Below are 17,470 nucleotides of genomic sequence, written 5' to 3'. Positions count from 1 at the left end.
GAGTTATTGATTGCTAGGCTGTAGAATATCTTTGTCAAATTATGCGGTTTTGTGTGTGCATGTTTTAGCAAGATTCGAACATCTAACCTCAGACTACCTTGCAGAATTCTAACTTGTCACATCTAGCCTCTGCGCCTTGCCTTTCTTTGAGGACTTTATAAGCATGTAAAGTGGATTTCTTCTAGAGGAGAATCTGCATGTACTGTGAGGCAGAACTTTCTTTCACTAAGTGTGATAAAGTTGCCTACTCTCCTGACAGAAAACTCCATTTTAGTTCATAGAACTACAACGTGGAGTATTGTCTGTCTAGAGCATTCACTTCCAAAAGTTTAATTTTAATGTTGCTTTATAGTAAAAAGTAATTTGCTAGTCTTTATACGCAATTTTACATTTCTGAGTAAATAAGATAGCCAAAACTTACTTTTAAGGAACCATTGTGGTGTATGATACACGCTTGAAAAAAATACGTATTTCTTCTGGAATCAACTGCTATTTAATAAGCTATTTCTAACAAACCCCTCTCTACCCATTGAGTAGTTGGTGATTTTGTAGCTTTGTAACTGTGGGGTTTTGCTTGCAATATCATTCTGGAATATAGCCTGCACATTAGTTATCAGAACTAATGGCTAGCTGGGTATTTGGAACTGTTTTTCAGGTAACCCATGGTGCCTGAATACAGTGCTCTTTGAGAAATCACTTGTTTTCTTCTATGTCTTACAGGTCTCCGTTTGATTTTTTTGATCATTAAATGAGCTTGACATAAGGGAGCAGAGAGGATAGGGCCTTCTTATAAAGGAAGACTACACTTAAGAGTGCTGCTGTAAGCATAAAGATCTTTTTCTTCCCACATATCTGCTGGGATATGGGACTACTTTATCAGAAGTACCAGTCCCAGGTGGTCTTGGGGTGTCACCCATTGCTACTTTGAATGTAATTTGGTACCAAAAATACTTTGCTATGCCAGGCTATTCTGAAGAAAAATCTCAAGGGTTGAATGCTTCCATCTGTTGAAAGGCAATTGCCTGTCAGTGTATCAACTTCCCATGTGCTTTTGCTAGGTAACAAAAAACTGGCAAAATCCTGACAAAAGGAGCAGTTGCTTCTTCTTTCCCCCAACAGTGGTGCTAGAAAATAATTTTGGAGAGCCTGCAAAGGCAGTGATCAATAGTACAAAGCTTCTCAGGATGTGTGCTGTTCTTCCCTGTAACAAAAAAACTCTGCCAGAGACTACAAATTGCTAACAGACCTGAGCGGTGAGCATGACATACTAGTAGGTTGCTATGGCTGACTTTGAAGTTATTGTTGGAAAGCTTATGCAGTGAAGCCCTAAATGTGTGTCGTTGATTACAAGAAGCAGCATTTATAACATTAAAATTTGTGCCGATTTTTCTGTGGCATTGGTCAAGTCACTTAAGTCTTTCGAGGTTGAGGTTTTTTCTAAACGCAAACCATGTAAAATTTGCATCTACCTCAGATTGGAGATATAATGTTTCTAAAGTGTTGCAAAGTTCTTACACACACACACACACACACACACACACACACACACGTATATGTACACATACATGTGTGTATGTATGTATAGCTTTGCTCAGATGGTATTTTTTTCCTCCATATAAAAGCACATTGCAGTTTGATACCGCAATCAAAATGGAGGTTACTAAGTAGTATGTTCTAGTCCCTGCTATTAAATCCAACCTGAAAATTACTACCTCTTAGAGGTTAAAAATGGAGCATTGAGTAGTACTGTCTGTTTACCGGCAGATGGAGGAGTTGATTTCTTTGGTTTGTAACCTCTGAGCAGTTTCATTCAACTTACTGTTTGTGGTATTGCAAGAAACCTTTTGAGTGGCTGTAGAGACAGTGCTAGTGGACTTGCACCAGTTGCCAGCTGCTTCCACAAAACAGCTTGGGTGATACTTGCATGCTTCAAGTATCTAGTTGCAGTATTAAGAACGAGATCAGAGAGTCTAGAAATGTCGTATATTCTGCCCATGGTAAATGGAAAATACTTACCATGGCCACTTTGAAAATGAGCTGGCCTGGTGAATTAATGTAGTCACGTAAATAGTCTTATTCAGAAAACTATGCTGATCCTCCCATGGAGATAATCTTGATTCCTTTACTAGCTTTTAGTTTTTATGATGATATTCCAAGAAGAAAAACCACTATACTTAAGTTTTGTTCTCAGCACAGAGATAAGTGGAATGTTTCTGTCACTTGTCTGAAACCATGTGTTGAAATACATTATTTTTTTCCTGACAGATTTGCAGAGTAATAGGACACAATATGATTTGGTTTACAGAAGGCACATGCTGGGTCAGTTTACAACCTGCCAAGTTATAATTTGCAGTTTCTAAAAAATTTAAAGCAAACACTTGAGTGCCTGCAGAAATCATTATTCTAAATTTAACTTGCAAATATTGTCTCAGTAAAACGTGGAACTGTCTGTTAGCATTTGTCCTTTGAATTCCAGGAACTAGATTTTCTTGTGTTAGGGTTCTACTCTGGTTCTGGCATTCTGTTCCTGGTTGTGCAGTATATGAGTTGCAAATGCTTCTGAGGAAAACTCTAAATGAAAAAGTGTTAGTTAAGTTTAATTATTTCATTTTTATTTCTCTTAAACAAAAAGCCTTTGGAAAAATATTCTTTTTCCTTGTTATTTTCTTTAGTATATTCCAGGAATTAATTAAGATGAACTAACTTTTAAAAATAGTTCTAGTTGGCTTCTAAATGTTCTGTTGCATTTAAGTTGAGAACTTTCCAAATATTACTGAGAAGGCTCAATCATCAATATAGTGATGTTTGTTTCCACAATAAAGGTGACATGCAAAGTGCACAGAAGAACTCAGAACAGCAGAAGCAAGTACCACTTCAGTGCACAAAACATTCTGTACTTAAAAAGTATATAGATGTTTTATTAACACAGAACTTTCAAATGTTTAGAGTTGAATGTCTTTAGAACTGTGGAAGAAGCTAGACTGACAGCATTAGAAGTTGGCATCACTAACAAAGTACATTTTAGGCATTAAAAAACAAGCTGGTTGGGCAGGGGGTTTGTTATTGTTACTTTTGTTTCTTGTGTGCTCAAGAAGAGTCTGGTGCCTATATCCCTTTAGTCCTTGTTCTGTTTTCTGTGGTATCTTGTATTAATGATGGTGTTGTGATATGGGCACAAATTTATATCAATGGCTGAGCAGGTCATTGAACACACAAAGATTCTCATCTCAATTTGGTCATAACTTCTCACTGAGGGATGGAAGGCTTCATACCATATTGCCCATCTTAGGATGATACTATGAATTTATAGAGTAGCTGCTTTTTTATTCTGGTTTTGAACCTGCCCTCAATGTCTTGGTCTGTCCACTCCCACTTTAAAGTTATGCACTTTCCAAGCATACCTTCTTTAAATAAATAATAATTTAATAAAATAAATAATTCTTTCTCATTTGCTTTGAGAAACAACAGGTTCCCTGTTATCAGAGGAAACTGAAGTGGCTAGACACAAAATGTAGTAAATGGCCCAAAGTAAACAAACTTGAATTGTTTTTCTCCAGTCTTTCGCTTGATAGTAATTTCAAGTGTTACTTTTAGCAGCTATAGTGTATGGGGGGAGCTTTGGTGGAAAAGTGAGGTTTTTTAGCTGTAAATTGATCTCTTTGCAAAGCTGAGAGCATTTTGAATGCTGCTATTGATTGTACAAAGTCTATTTATTTCCCTCAAAAATGAGTATGCGTTTTCTTTTAGACTGTAGTTGCAACAGCTTGCTGTCATTTTCTGCTCCCTAACCTGGAGGTCATCTTATTATTATGTCTTATCTTCACAAACTCATTAAAAGTACTTGTTACTGTGGCTTTTGGGGGAGCCTTTTGCCTCCAAGATACTGGTGTTGATCCACAACCTTATATTTTGCAGGTTAGAGATGAGTTACTTAATGTTGACAGGGAGAACAAGGTATGAGGTTGATTTAGTTGATCTAACTCACAGAGGCAACCGTGGTGGGTGGCAAAGATTGAGGGAGCCTTCAATTAACAAATAAAGAACAAAAAGTGTTTTCATGCTCTTCTGAGTAAAGTTGCACACTAGAGATTACATGATTATTCATGAAAAGAGAGTGAAGAAATTCATAGCTCTTTATGTAATTTAAAGAGACCAAAGTGAAAAAGCTTTGTGTTCTTAAAAGGATATCTGGGTATTGGCATACCTTATTGACAGCTTCTTGGAGGGTTTTTTTTTTTTTTTTTTTTTTTTTTTTTTTTTTAAATTCAAAAGGTAAAAATAGATTGAATGTAACTTCTTAAGTTCAAAGTCAATTAATTAGCACAGTTTTATTTTCCAAAGACATTAGAGAATATAGTGTTACAGTCACCTAAACATAATTGCATTAACTTTTTTTTTTTTTTTTTTTTTTTTTTTTTAGTACTTCAATATCCCATTAAAAATGAAAAAGACTGTGGAATTCAGTGTTCATCTTGGGCAGTGCGTAAAGATGAGACTGACAGATAACTTACACTATGAAATTCGTCCTGTGAACTAGCATGTGGTCTTCAATCTAAACATTGCCACCAATGTTGGCACTTGCAAAAGTCATCTTTTTCCTTTTTACGCAGAGGTACTGTGCTGTGCTAACTGGAGAGAAGAGATGAATTTTGTGTCTGAAGCCACTCAGCAGATCTGATAGCACTTGTATGCGGAGTGGTTATGCTGAGGCAAGAAGATGCAGGACTAAGCCAATTTAAAATATTTTTAAGACTGTTACGGCTGTTCGGCGAACTAGGACAGTATTTTATATTGGTTTGCAGATCTCCAAATTTGTTTGCATTTTTTCCCCTCTTCTTAGCCATACTAGGACTTGTTACTGCAAAGCCTTGTTCACTGCATGAATAGTGGGGCTTAGTTGCTAATGCAAGACTGGTAATTCCTTAGCTCTGCCCTCTGTCATATTGGTGTGGCATTGTGTTTTTTACCCTGATTATGGAAATTTGTTTTCAATTTGTTATTGAAATTTTGGGAATGTTGTTGCTTTTCATGCCTAAATAAAAAATCAAGTTTGATAGAGTTCTCGTGCATTTGAAGTAAATAATCATATTCTGAGGTTGAAAATAGATGACAGGGTAGTCTTTCCTGGAGAGACATCCCCCTCACTTTCTGTTGCAGGGGTTCTCGCACTGATCTCTGAATCAAATTTGGTAGCTACTGCCTAGCAGGTGATATTTTTTCTGATGTATTTGCTCTGAATTCTTCCAGTACTAACACTGATTCTTTGGTTTTGATTACTGTTTTTGAAAGATGTACAATTTAGAAACAGTGATATTAAAAAAATCTTTTCCCTCTTTCTGTGAATAACTTACCAAATCAACCTCAGGTCAGTCCTATTAGAGAAATGATTTATGTCCAGCTCTATTCTGTTGTAACTGAGGGTGCTGTGCCTTCTGAGGGCTAGCAGTGAGTTTTTGCAGGTGTGTCAGAGGGAGGAGATTGGGAGTAGGGCAGTAGCTAATGCGAGTAGACAGGATTCTGCTTCTCTGGGTTGATGAGATTGTATTGGTTGTATCTGCAGTACTGTGAAGGAAGAGTATCTCAAAAAGAGGAGGCTTCTATTTCTGAAGAAGCCTAGGATCATAGTTGCAGTGTTTCAGTTATAGACACTTTTGTGGCATTATCTGCTGAGATACTGAGCTTCAGACTTAGATAAGATGCAATGGATTACTGAGACAAGGCAGAGTAATAGAGAAACAAGCTGAAAATAACTGGATTGGATGGATGAGAGATGGCAAGAAAAAGAGATGAGGAAAGGAGCTGGAACAAGAAACTAAAAATGAAGAGGAAGAATGTGAAAAATACAGGCAAAGAATAAAGGTAATATTGATTTGGAATGAAGGGCCTTACTATTCCTGCATTACCTGAGTGACTGCAAACACGCAGATAAGCTGACTTTTTATGGTTAGCTTACATTATGAAGTTGCTTCCTTGGAAAAGGATGTTCTTGGGGAGCAAAGCACATTCTTACTTTGGAAAGCAGTCAGTGGAAAGAATGAATGAAATTTTAAAAAGTACATGTTGCTAAAGCTGTCAGCAAGTTGCTGGTTAGTCCTGTGACTGATGTGCTTTTTCTTCAAGCAAGTATACCATTACAGAGGAAATTCACTTTTGAACATACTGAAAGTAATGTCTTGCAGTAGAGTGGCTGAGAAAATTCTTCATGGCAGTGCTACTAAGATACAAGTAAGAGTTTATGTGACTCCAGATCTCCAGGTCCTCTTTTCAAAAACTTGGGCATATGCTTTGGTACAGGTGTATTCATAGAGGCAGACTTTGTTTTTCTGTTGTCTTTGTCCACATTTTAAAAAGATATATAGAAGCTTTGATCTTTTCTTTCTTCAGGTTGCTGACATATTTTGTGTTCTTCCCTGCCCCCATGACAGCTCGACAACCTCAACTGACTTTCTTTGAAACTCTTGACTCAATCTTCTAAAGGAGATGGGCCTTGGAAGAATTGTCCTCTGCAAATACAGCCCACCATAAGATTTCAAACTTTAAAAATCTTACTCCTTTTGCAGTGGTTTTGCATTGCTTCTTTCTTTGGAATACCTTACAGTATATTAACATATTTGGTAGGGGAAGAGGCATCCACCTCCTATTCCCAAACCCTTGTTCTGAATTTTTCTGTCTTTATTGCCTGTCACTTTCAGGCAATTTTCCTCCTTTAGAAATTAGTCTGGCTTATTTCCTCCAGTACACTTGATCGATCACATCCTGGTATTTTTCTAAAAATTGCAAGAACAAGGTCTGCTACCGTGATCTTTGGCGCACTGCTCCTCAGCTGAAAAAGTGCATTTCTTTTTCTTCCTATAAATTTACTTCTGTAGTGCAAAATTTCTTTCTTCTCATGGTGTTTCTCTTGAAGTCCTTCAACTGTATTTTTTTTTTACACCCCATTGAGATTTGATCCCCCTTCAACTCACCTGTTTTAATAACATTTTATATTTTTCTTATATCATACTTTGTGTTTATTGACAATGTCTTTGAATTTCTTAGTCTAAGGGAGATGCTACTATAAGGACACTGTTCTATCCTGCAACATGATGTTCTTGATCTGTTCATGCTGCTCAGAATCTACAATTATGTTTTCTATTGGAACACATTCCAGCCAAACTAATATTCTCACTTGTAGGAAACTTTCAGCTGAGTGTCTTCTAGTTTCACATATACAAACAGGATTATTTCTGTAATTTTCTTGCATTTTGTGGTGTGGGAGGTGAATAATTGGGAAAAGAATCAAGTTTGGAGTAGCACTTCTCATCTTTGAGCAGAAGTTCTTGCAGCCCTCTCTACTTTGTTTGTTGTTCCTTGCAGAATCTCTTCTGGCATTACTCCCTCAAAGGCTTGTTCCCAGGACCAGGGTTTTTGTTTTGTTTTTAATTTCAACTTACACAAGTAGCTTTTTGTATTCCCCCCTCCCCACCATTATAGGCTTTGCCTCTCCATTCTGTGGCTTTATGAATGATTTATATCCCCTGTGCCCTTTTCTAGGTCATCCAGAGTAACGAAAATAATTTGAAAAGTCATATGTAAGTATCCCTGTCAATGGTCATGGAATCTTAGCCTAGATTGACATTATTTTTTTGTGTTGCAGTATTTGTATTTAGGTTAGGAGAGTAGAGGATTTCTGACTCTGGTTTCTTGCTATTTATTTAAATGTCTTAGAATGAATACTTCCATGATTCATGCCTAGACTTAATTCATGATTATCCTGAAGCTTAGTCTCCTATTTGCTCAGAGTAAAGCATGTCTGAATAAACTTGCTCTATGCACACAACTTCTAAGAGCCATCAGGCCAGCATTGTCCATAGGATAGAAAGTGCTCATCTGCAGGATGCTCAGAAGACACAGGGGTCCAGTGTACTAAGCTAAAAGCTTCCCCAAACTTAGAGGAACTTTTAGTAACTTAAAGCCTTTGGCAAGGTGTTCTTTGACAAAGTATCTGATTATAGAGGAAGTTTAAAAAAAAAAAAACTGTGTTCAGCAGTCACAGTGCAACTAAAACATCAAGTTTGCACAATAGCACAAGAGCTTTTTGCACAATCCTTGAAGAATGTAGTGGTCTTATCTTCCAAAACCTTTTAAATTTTACCTCCCTCTAAAAAAAATAAAATAAAAAGTCTCTGAGGCAGCATACATAGAAATGAATTTAAGTGGAATTTAAGTGAAGGCTCATCAATGTTTAAATTGACTGAAAGGCAAAAGTGCAAAGTAGCCAGTGTGGTTTAGCAATATCAAAAATACCAGCTTCAAATGTCAACAGAAGTATCACGGAAAAAAAATGATTACAGAATCATCATCAAACAGTTGAGGTTGGAAGGGACCTCTGGAGATCATGTGGTCCAACCCACCCTGTTTGAGCAGGGTCAGCTACAGCAGGTTGTCAAGGGCTTTGTCCAGTCGGATGTTGAATATCTCAAAGGATAGAGACTCCACAACCTCTGTGGGCAAATCTTAGAGGAGAAACAGTTGCTTAAATTTTTCTATTAATGGTCACTGGGACTTCAATCACAAGAATAGCATTTGTTTTTAAAAACTTTTTAATCATTTGAAATTTAAACTTCATTTAAACATTAAATGAAATTTGTCTTTTTTGCATTATTTGCAGGAAAAGAATTGTTAAACTTGTGAATCTACAGCACAGAGCTAGAGCATTCATGTTACTTTTCTCTTGCATCTTACTAATCGTTGAGGCATATATTGCTTGAGAGGGAGAGAGGAGACAGCTAGTAGGGCATATATGTTTTTCTGTTGGATGGTTTTACCAGTACTTCTGAAGAATTGATATGATTGGGAATACTGAACACTTTAATCAAATAAAGGTTTTGTGGAAACTCACAGCTCTATACTTTGTACAATGAGAGACTTGTAACTTTGGTGGATTTGAATGGTGTTTGGCTTGAGGAAGCAACCCCTAACACTGATTATATTTAACAACTAAAACCCCCCTCTTGATCTGTGATGCTATATATTTGGCGTTGGTCTTCTAGCCATGCCAGCTGGAGCTGACTTACACCTCAAGCTATTTGTAGCACTGCTTCTGCTCAGCAGAACGGTTTTGATTGGATACAAATGGAAAGCTATTGCAGAAACTGTTTAGGAACTTTGCAGTCTTACTAATTAGAGAGGCAGTGGCTGTATTCTAAGCTAGCTGTACGTGTTGGTGAGTTTGTAAATATATTACCCTGGCTGTACTTCTGCTGTGCAGGAATCAGTAATGCAGACAAGCTGCAGTAAGCAGGACATGGTGCATCAGAGAAAAATGCACGCACACAGTTTTTGTGTGGTTCTTAATGGAATTGCCCTGCCAATAGAGGAATTAGCTCATAACTTAAAGAAAGAATATCTGTATCTCCTATACGAGAATTCTTTAAATCTTTTCTAGTTCAGTGGTGGGTGGTCACAAAAGTCTAGTTCTTTGGAGAGTCTGTTAAGTATTTAGCTCTAGTGATGTTCTCTGGCAATGAGGCTACATGCTAATTGGTACCTACAGAGACTATATTCTAAGGACTCTAATTGATTAGGCATTTCATCTGGGATTTTGGTTACTTTTTGTGGAGATGGAGGGAAAAGTAAAATATGTCAGATATTAGATGCACCTGATGTATAGTCCTCTTTTATTTATTTATTATTTTTTTTAATCTTTTTTTACTGGCATGGGGACAGAATGCCATAATTTCCAGCTTGCAGGCTAGAGTGTATGCCATATTGTAGTATGCCTTTGACCATGCAGTCCTGTAGAAAGAATATTCTCCTCAGTAGTAGAGGGATCTGTTAATGACCTCTTCCCCATCTTGATCATGTGTGTCAAATGTAGGTAGTTGGTAGACTGCAGTTTAGGTCAACCTGCAGTCTGTGGCACATGAATCATAGCAGGAAAGAAACTAGGACACTGCAGCTATTTGAGGTATCTTGAAGGTTGCTAGGGAAGGAATGTCCTTGTTCTTAATCTCTTCAATATTGTGGCTGTTTCCCACTATGCTTCTGGAGCAAATAAAGCCTCACAGGTAAGGAAATGGACACAAATGATATGGAGATGGTAAGTGCCTAGGAATATAAAGACTTAAGTGTTGAGATGCAAGTGCAGAACAAGACTTGGGCAATAAGAAGTCCAGCATGGCACTAAGCTGCACTGTGTGGTTGAGGATGTAGAACAGTGATTCTCTTTTGGAGAATGTAATTTCATAGATCCAGCATTTTCCTTAAACTTGCTCTGTCAGTGAAAAATTATATTGCAGATAGTTTCATTTCAGTGTAATGTAATAATCCTTTTTGTTGATTTACAGCATTTACAGTGGAAGAATTAAGTAGCTGTGTTATGGATTTCAGATCATTTTGAATGTTGAATTATGACTGCATCACAAACAGGTGTGTACGCTTAAGTAGCTTCAGGTTTCCTTTGTAGTTTAGCCAGAAAAGCAGGAATGGCTATGTTAGGATCCTGGAAGTTAGAAGTCAGTTTAATATTTCACAGATGCATTCAGAATCTAGTGGTGATTTCTGTCTAATCATGAAACAAACAATATATCTTGCCATTAATTATTTATGTACTATTTATTATTTTATGTACTTTCTAATCTGTGATTTTTTGAAGATCATAATGAGACAAGACAGCTGACAAAATGTTCTCCTTTTAAATGTTTTTGGTTTCTGTAGTCCTCAGTTTTACAGGCAATTCTGTTTTGGATGTTTCTAACTGGTTAAACAAAGAGGAGGTGCATTAAAATATATTAGTCTTAATTTATCAACTTGTTATTTAAGTGTCAGCAGCCAGCTTTGAGTTTTTTTGCTGCACTTGGTCTGTCTCAGTTTCAAATGTGGACATCCATACCAAGACATGAGTAGATTTTCAGAATGATTTAACTGGAGAGCCTTTGCAGTGCTAACTGTGGTTGATGTGCTTGGTATTGCGCAGGTGCCAGAAAATGTGAGGCTATGTAAATTATGAGATATATATATAACATATATATATATAAAAATATATATATATATATATATATATATATATATAAAAGAACTTGAGAATTATCTGATGTTCTACTCTAATTACTACTTTTTGAGTTTGGTAGGTGTCTCCCTGTGCTCAGTATTGAAGAAAAGCTTAAATCCTAAAGGAGGAGGATCTATATCCCTTCAGAAACTATTATTCTTTGTTGTACATTATAATTTGATATCAACAGTTATTCCTTCTAAGGTTTGTTTCCTTCTGTGATTTGATGATGTGACTCTTCAGAACATAGCTTTGGTCTTTCTTCAAATGATTATATACGTTCACATCGTGTTTCTGTGTTTGCCTATTTGTTCGAAGACTAAGTTCTCTTTTTTAACCTTCCTAGTAGGTAGTTATGGTCTCCCCTTAGACTATCTTTTTTTACCCTCTTTCCTTAGCCTCTTTCCATGAGATAAAAATATACTCTGCACATCACTGTTTCCTTTTACCTTAATCAATTAATCTAGATTTAATTGCTTGTTTGGTTTTAATTCTTTAACTTCTTTGGTACCTTTACCAGTATGATTTGGATTTTTTTTTTCCATTTTCTATTCCTTGCTGTGCCACCTGGAGGAATCCATATGTGGTCACCCCTTTTCTATTGCATATGCTGTGTTGCATCTTTTGCAACTAAGGTTCCCCAAGTTTACTTTCTCTCTGTGACTTCCTTGTTCCAGCTAAATTCTCTCTAGGAGCCCTTTCAGTAGATTCCTCACAGCCTGGCCTGAACATCGACAGGTGGGCTGCAGCTTTCTTTATACTGTGGCATAATCACAGCTCTAGACAGCAGAAGACAACTTTGATTCCTCTATTTTGGTGACCACGAGTGCCCTGATTCCAGATCTGTTTATTAAGCATGTGCCTGCCTCATCCTTGGCATTTATGAGAGCTGAGTGTTGCGGCTACCTGACAGAGGCTATTCTTAAGAAATTTCTGAGCACAGGAAGAATTTTCTGTTGTTGTTTTGGCTTCTACCTCGGATTCCTTTTTCTTTTTCCTTTCTTTTTCTGCTCCCCCCCCAATACTAAAACAAAAGTGGCTTAGTTGTATACTTCTATATTATTTACGTAGCTGCACAGCTCACCTTTGAGACTGTATTTCATCCTTCTGCAGGATGCTGGAAACTTATAAAAGTTGTATCAATTTTGTTAAGCTCTGAATGTTGGCTGTAGAAAAATTCTTATTCTAATTCTTCTCAGATTTGTAATACTTCTGCATCATGCCAGTGGAAAAGAGGATGCTTTCATAGTGAGACATTTGACTGATATCCAGGAAATGTAAGCAAGAATATTGTTTTCTGTAGGATATTTTGTAGGTGAGCTGAACTGGGAAACCTACCTGCAAGTTTTGAGAAAAAGATAGTCTTCACTGTGGGGAATTTCCTCATTGAATTCTTTAAAATGTAGTTTCTGACACTATGAAAGAACATTGAAACACATAGTTCCTAGGTATAATCAGGGCTGTGTGAGACTCTGATAAGCAGTGTAATATTTAGCTGTTGGAGCATGCAGTCTTTCATAAGAAAAGATGACTTATATATGTACTGTATATGTTAAACTTGTAACTTTAAGAAGTTTTTACCTTGAGACTTTTTCCCAGGTTGGCATAAGGCCTTGTTTTATATGAGTTGAGGAAAATGAGATTTAGCTTCTTTTCTGGGGAACTGTCATGGGAACTGAGAGAGCAGGGGTAGTACTGGGCTCAAGTATTTATTATATAAAATGTAAGAATTTGACAGAGGAAGTACCTTAACTCTAGTGTTGCTCTGTGATTATTCATTTAACTGAAAAATTACAGGCTTCTAAAGGCTAACTCTGATGCAATGTTGCCAGGAATTTCATTACTTGAAAAATAGTAAAACTCGTATGACTATACCTTCTCCAGGTGAAATGGAATGCTAAGCATATTGTTGGAAGTAGTCTGAGTTTTGTTAAATATGTATCCCAGTGTTGCAATTGCATTCCTTTACAGAATGCTTATGTGATTCTGAGTGGCAAGGATTTTCCTCTGCATGGTGGTGAGGAATGGGGAAAGCAGAGTTCATACAGCATACAACAGGGAGTTTGGATTTAAAATAGTAAACATCTGCACAAGTAAAATGTCAGTCCTACTTTGTAGATTTTTCTATTCCATATTCCTCACTGAATCCATGTGAATTGCATTTCTTAAACTGTTCCGCTCCATTTGTTGATAGTTTTCCCTTGTGTTAAAAGTATTTTGCTATTTCTCTGTCAGTTATTTTGACACTAATCAACATTGCAGATCTTGTTTTGTTTGGTGTCTGGGTACATCATAAAAAGAGTTGCTGAAAGAGTTCAATTATAATATCAGCGTCTCTGCCAAATGTATTGAGCTGTTCTGAAAAGAGACTTGTCTTTTCTGACCCAGATACACAGTTTCCAACTGTGGTAGATGCTGCCAGAAACATGTTTGGCAGAAGGCCAGCAATAAAATTATATTGCAGAAAAACACAACATATTTTCAGCAGTACTTTGTATGGTGCAACAAAAAATTACCTGTCTTCTGAATGCAAAGCAGAAGTTAAAATAAGCTTGCAATTTAAAGTTGGAAGCCTCTTATTCTGACTTTTCTAAAAAAACAAAGAAGATATAAATCCCACCTTTTCTCACCTATTCTCTATAATTTGCAGTTCTTCTCTGTTACTATGTCTTATACACTTCAGTCTGTTAGATATTCACTATTGCTATTAGCAACCTTAGTTGTCCCTCCTGATCTGTTAACATCAGCTTTGGGTAATTTTAGGGTGGTATATGCTATAAACTGTAGTTCTCGTGAGCAGATCAGACGGGTTGAAGCTGTTTCTAATGTTTCAGCTAAATACTACTAGCGTGTGCCTTCCTGATGTAGCATTCAAAAAAAATTTTCATGGTCTTATATAGTTGGCCTCACCAGGTGCCTAAACAGCAGTTCATTAAAATGAAGATTTAGAGGACTAGAGTCTAGTGTACTGTGACTCTGCTCCTCTTCCCTCTTGTACTAGCAGTGTTTCTGTGCAAGGTACTGCTTCAAGCTCCTGAATGGTCCCAGGGGTATCAAGCAGTTCATGTCTCCTTTCTAGAAATGTATAGCTCCCTTACTTGGATGTTAAATTGCAGTCCATACAGAGTACAAGTACTTGTTCCTCCTGCTTTTTGTTATTCTGTTCACAAGGACACAAAGCTGGCTAAGCATATTCATTACTTCTGGCTATTTAAATATCTGTCTCCTGGGAATACAACTGACAGATGCAGGAATAAACCCTACTACAAAAGCCTCATCTGAAATTTTTTTTGCCTTGTTTGTCTTGTGCCAAAACATAAACTTCCTCTGTGAAGAATGGGATGTTTAATGGAAACACTGTTAGAATGTCAGGGTGTTTTAGTAACATATCTAATGTGTCAAATTCCCAGTGACTTAAAATCACTTTCTAGAATCTTCTCAGCTCCTCTGTGACCTGATTTGGAGACAGCAAGTATTTACAGTTTAGGGCCACATGATACAGAGGCAAAGTGACTTTCTCAGGATCACCAATGGTCCTGTTAGTGCTAGGAGCTTTTCTTAGAAATTTTGATAGAAGTGTGGGTGGCAGGCCTTGCATAAGTCAACTATGCATTTTACTATTGCGTTTCTTAGTTTGGGCATCAGTTGTTATTCAATGAGGACACAGAGGCAAGTTTCCTGCTATAACTTGGTAGCAAAAAGAGGCTGCTGGATTTACAGAATTGCTACTCATTTTGCATAATGCATTTTGTGTCTGGTGCTGAACTGTCTTCTACTGCCTTAGTCCAGATCGTTGTAGCAGATCTGATTTTTAGTTTTCCTTGATTTAGTTCTGCATGCTGTCAAGTATGCTTTGTTCTCTATATTATATTTACATTTTTTGTAAGAAACTCTTTCTGGCCTGTCATTTTTTTAATTGAAAATTTTCTCTCAAAATCTGAACTATATTAGGCTTTATTCCTATATACATTTTTGTGAAATATTCTTAGGATGGTAATGACTCAAAAGGAATCATACCAGCTTCAACTCAACTTCCAGGATTTTATTTTCTTTCCGTATTATTGTAAAAAAGGTGTTAATGGAAATGAAAGTCCCTTTATAATCCAGCTGCATATGCCCAGATCTCAGCCATTCAACGATGAGAAAAGGGCAAGCAGAATTGGTCTAATGACTATCTTTTGTTCAACTCCTTTTGCTTGTTACTGAAGCTTGAAGCCTCTCTTAAAGCAATGTAGTTACTATCCATTTAAGGTAGAGTATTGAAAGATAGTGGTGTTCTCGCTTTTGTGCGGTAAAAGATTAACACCAATCATAGCTGTAAAACATTCTGTTTTTTCAGTCTGTTTCAGATTTTCAAAGAGTACTGAAAAGGACTCAGTTCATCCACAGTTGTACCCTGAGGTATGTCTGTTTTCAGACTACGCGAGGTAGATTGCAGATTTGCCTTATAGACAACAGTCTGCTCAGCAATTCACTGAAGCACCAGAATTTGCTCAGCCAGCCATCTTTGTCCACCTGCCTTCAATACACTTTACAAGCTGATAAGCAATAGCTTGCAATAGTCTTCAGAGGGAATTCAGACTGGAGTGTTGCTTGCAGTCTGGAGACATTGTATTGGCCATCTGCTGAAGTCAGCAACACATTCCAGTGCCTGCTCTGTCCCTGGGGTGGAATTGCCAAGTTATAATTATGAGAGATGATAGCAAACTGAAAATGTGAAATGCAGGAGTTGCAGGGAAGAACAAGTATGTGGAGAGATTTAATTTGAAGAGGTAGCTGGTTTGAAATAGATGGTCTGAAAGCATGTATAGTCTCTCTAGTTCGTTATACACTTACTCAAAATCATATTATTATTACAGAAAAACAAACCAAAAAGACCCCATAAAGACTCTGGTCATTTTTAGGGATGGTGAAACACTGTTAAGTTTGGAGGAGCTTATGACTAGAACATAGGATAATAGTGCCAAAGCATAAATTTTTGCTTAATTTTCCACCCAGCTGTCTCTGCTTGGCTTTCAGAAACTCTGAAGGAAGGGATCTGATCCTGTTAAAGAATATCGCCTTCCTTGATTGCTTCTGGGAAACTATTCGGTAGAGTGTGAGTATACCTGGGTAGGGTATATAGTCTTTGTTGTAAGAAATGAATTCCTTCAAGGCTATTTTACCAGCTTGTTTTTCATAGGCATTTTTAGTATGACCACGTTTAAGTCTTTTGGGGTTTCTTGCCTGCCAACCTTTAGTTGGAGCAGACAGACCTCTGCAGATTATTCTTGCCTTGCTTCTCTTCATTTTACTCTCTCCTATATCCTAAATTCCATCATGTGAGATACAAAGAAATAGCTTTGGCAGCTAGTATCTAATAGTTATCAGTCCTGTATAAACTTGCTTTATTTCTTCTTATGTGGGGAAATAGTGAAGAAGAATTCGTGGTTGTCTTTCTCATAGCATGCTCAAATCTCTATGGGATGCAGCATTTTAATTATTCTGTCACACCCCTGAGGTTGAAGCATCTACTCAGCTTTCAAATCCTCTCTCCTATCTCTGTGCTGTTGCCGAACATGCTTTTAATCCCTAACAATGTCAGTATTCTTTGATAGACAATATGCAATGTATTGTTGGAGGAGAAAGACTGATATATAGAAGAAAAGCAAAACACTTGAGTTTGTGTGTCAGTCTGCAGAAATTTACTGACTTGGTCTCCAACTGCTGCAGAATGTCACTGATAAAGTTATGCAACAATACGTGCAATGAAAGAAACCAGGAGTTTTCTGCAAGGACTTGGGTGTTGTGCTATGCAGTGAGCTTATACTTTCCTCTCACTCTTAGGTTACCTGCTCTATCATTCTGCACTTTTGTAGTCTCACAAAGCGTTTATTTGCAGTTCTCTGTGCTGTGTTCCATTTCCTAGTTTAGTGCAAGAGGGGCTGCTCTTGCATGATCTTTTAACTGTTGTGCTCTGTGAAAAGGATACAGAGACAGAAAAGGTAGTATGAATTATTTCAGCCAAATGTTCTCACAGGTCTTTTGCCTTCTGGTTTTTGTTGTTGTTGGATTTGTTATAATCTACTTGCTTTTTTTAAAAAATATCAGCTTACAGCTGTTGCCACCTGAAGTCTTGTTTCTTATTGTATAATATCTGACATTCAGGATCCAGGTTTGCACTGGGTATTCCAGCTGATAATTACTTTTTGATACTTAAATATAGTGTATTTGATTCCGAATGAGCTGTCAGTTAAAAATAAAGACTTCTTCCCCAGCTAAATATGGAGCATATTTAATGCTTTGGATTTCTAGTCATCTTGGTGTCAGAGCTTTATATTGTCAATTGGCTGACAAATCACACTGAGATAAGTGGCATGAGAAAGTGGTTACATACATGTGGGCATGCTACAAGACAGTTCCTTTCTGTAGCGGTATCTGCATTTTGTTCGTGAATAA

The 17,470-nt window shown here is 37.1% G+C and overlaps 1 protein-coding gene across 5 annotated transcripts in view; it reads left to right on the top strand.

Moving 5' to 3' along the window:
• STRBP (spermatid perinuclear RNA binding protein) overlaps positions 1-17,470 on the top strand; it is a 68,259-nt gene that overhangs the window by 15,270 nt on the left and 35,519 nt on the right. For 2 of the 5 annotated variants that reach the window (XM_062590666.1, XM_062590662.1), the window contains exons 2-3: positions 15,372-15,433; positions 16,052-16,130. The exons of 2 other annotated variants lie outside the window; for them this stretch is intronic. The gene's annotated coding sequence lies outside the window, so the exon portion shown is untranslated. The remainder of the gene's footprint in view (positions 1-15,371; positions 15,434-16,051; positions 16,131-17,470) is intronic. One more of the 5 variants, XM_062590663.1, reaches the window with a different exon arrangement.

The sequence above is a fragment of the Rhea pennata genome, chromosome 18, assembly GCF_028389875.1.
Source record: "Rhea pennata isolate bPtePen1 chromosome 18, bPtePen1.pri, whole genome shotgun sequence".
Lineage (NCBI taxonomy): Eukaryota > Metazoa > Chordata > Aves > Rheiformes > Rheidae > Rhea > Rhea pennata.
The sequence above is the reverse complement of the archived record's forward strand: the minus strand, read 5'-3'. Positions and strand labels throughout refer to the sequence as shown.